Consider the following 3293-nt stretch of genomic DNA (forward strand, 5'->3'; position numbering starts at 1 on the left):
CCATATGTCCGTTCCGGTGGTTGAGTTAAAAGATTCGAAATTTTCAAAATACGCTTTTTCAACTGTTAACAGTTCATCAAATGCTGATTTGTCAGCTAATATTTCCATATCTTTTTTCAACTTATCAATGCTAATAATTATAATAAAAATACTCAGTTGTAGTTGAGATAAGATAAACCTATCTAATACAATAAAATTGTTTTTAACACTTTACTTTGAATAAACTTTTTCATTCTTCACTAACGTTTTAAATTTGTTTCTACCGTTTTTTCTAAATATTTTAGTTACTTCTTCGGTTACAGTGTTTACTAGACAAATTAATTTAAAAACAATATATTTAAGTTAAACAAATCAAATGTTATCAAATAGTTATAGCCATCATCGTATTGATATACCTATTGTACGAGCTTAAACTATAACAAAATTATAAAATATTTTAAAACAAAACATATTTTAAATAGATACAAAATTATAAGATACATATTCGTATCAATCAATGATTTACCATCTATATGGTCAATATTTGGTACGTCCTCCATAAGTATTTTATTTTATTTTTTTATTATTCATTTATTTAAAACAACTGTTTAAAATATATTATACGTTGTATCAATACAACTATAATACCACTTCATATTCCATGACAATTTGACGATATATTATATTTGTTATATAAGTAATAGGCCAGAAAAAAATACATTTATGGTTTTTTTTTTATTAGTTTTATATCTGTAACTACGATAAAAATCGATCCACACTGTGTCTGTAACACTATAATTAACTATTAGTTTACATTAAACAAGAATCTATAAAACGTATTTCTCATAATAATTACACGGTACAAGTGTATATTTTTCGAATTTTATTTGTAATAGTACTGACACTGAAATAAAATATGAAATAAATAATATTCAATACAATTATCCACTAAATAATTTACAGTAAAAATAAGGAGGTTCTCATTTGAAAAACAGAAGTTTGTATCGCCAGAGCCCAGAGGACACTCCTTATGTATACCTACAAAAAAATTTAACAATTTGAAAATATGGTCATTGAACGTATGTTAAAAATTCCACAAATTAGAATTTGAATAATTTCATTATGAACGGAAAAATTTGGGAACGAGCATACTTGGTGAATCACCTTGTATATCGATATTTTGTTTCAACTCCATGCAACAATGCGCTCCATGTTGACTTGAATTCGTTATAATCGTTTGAGCATTGAGCTTTTACAACATAATAATATACATAATGAAATATATATCACTTCATTTAATAATATAACAATATAATAATATACTATATCTATCATACGCGTAGGTGTTGCCGTAGAATGTTCTAGGTGGTTCGTGAAGGAATTTAGATAAACAAAAGATTAAATAATACGTTATTATGGACACCACTATCGATAAAATATTTTATTATATTATGCATTAGTGATATTATCATTTATCATACAATATAATCATAATTTATAATAACACGCGTGTATACAGGTCGTATGTATCAATAATGATGGGTCGCGATCTATACTTATTTTTATTGCGATGTTTTGATGCCCGAATGAATTTTCTAGAACGTTCGGGTCTCAAACGATCTCCGCATTTGTTTGACGTGATATACGTACTAATATCAGAAATTCAAGATATTACTTATAGTTAAAAGTTACAATTCGATTGAGAAAATATGAATTTTAAAAGTTTGCCCACGTACCTAAATTAATTGCATTCATATTAGATACCCATAGGTAAATTGTTTTGGAATATGTACTATTATTTATTAAAATAAAATGATATTGAATACTCTTGACAATTTTAATGCAACTTATATTTAATAACAAACCCAAATCAAAATATATGGTTGGTTAAATGAGTTCCTTATGGACCTTAACTATTCTAATGATTGTGAGGTCAACAAAACAATAAGATATAAATTAACTTGTAATATAATTAGTTTATAAGGTTTATAAGAGAAAACATTAGAATTTAATCATTTTTTGGTCAGTATAAATATTGATGCGTATTATTGAAATTAATTAGAGAAGTTTAGTTTATTGCATTTTACAGAATTGACTACATTTTAAAAAGTGAAAATATAAATTTTAAATATTAAATCATACATGTACTTTTAAGAAACAATGTCGCTTGCTTATCAGGTAATTTAAATTTCCCATTAATATGTACCTACCTATTTTAAAAATTTGATTAGGAAATTGTATCTAGAAATTCGCTAGACTAAACCGGTTTAAAATTATCCCACATTATCCCGCACCGGGATAATGAACCGTGTAAATGATATGGTGCAAACATCCCGGTGCATTATTTTTCACACCGGTTTAGTCTAGCGAATTTCTATTATGTGTAATCTGCTCAACATACTACATAGCATTAATAACAGCTCTATAATGAATTTAATATGATTGTTTAGCTCTAAACAATGTCATTAATTAGAAAAAAAAACACTTTTAATTGACTCATAAAACCAACACGGTATGCTGAAAACAAAAATCACTCTTATGCACTTTCAACCTGCATAAAATGTCCAATGTCCATTGTCCACACATCTTTGCTTACACATATTATATAATTAAACCACCTTAACTGCATATGATAGTACATTAGTACAATAGTGCATATTATATTTTATAATATGCATTTATCCATAAAAATATGATAATATTTTTAAAATATTTATAAAGTTATCAATGTTGTGTTTTTTTTTTAAAAAAAAAAAGGTCATAGATATCAACAACACAATATTTTATGGGTATAATAATATCATATCGGTACCTACTAATCGCAATGATTCATAATATAAACAATTACTTATTCATAGTTCATATACTTATTAAAAATTAGATTAAAACTAAACGAATAGATACCTAGCCAATAATTGATTGAATTAAAAATCATAAGCATATATTTATAATATATTATAATTTATAACCAATAGGTATATTATATTATTAAATATTTTTGATGGTATTAATTATAATTCTATAATACAGTTAAAATAGATTTACCTTTACGATTACATTGTACATTTGTACCACAATATTTGTTATTATTTTTATTTAGATAGGTACACATAATGTCATTAAGTGAGTAACTTAGATAGTAGAAAGCCAATGGGATTTTTTATTCCCTGTAAGGATTTGACACTATTACTTTTACCCGACATATTATTAGTACCTCCATCGTAACATTGCTTACGAAGATTTTCAAATCTCAAACCAATTATTTTATTAGTACGACGTTCCTACTATTCCATTAAAGACATGTTGCCATGCCC

The sequence above is a fragment of the Acyrthosiphon pisum genome, chromosome A1, assembly GCF_005508785.2.
Source record: "Acyrthosiphon pisum isolate AL4f chromosome A1, pea_aphid_22Mar2018_4r6ur, whole genome shotgun sequence".
Classification (NCBI taxonomy): Eukaryota; Metazoa; Arthropoda; class Insecta; order Hemiptera; family Aphididae; genus Acyrthosiphon; species Acyrthosiphon pisum.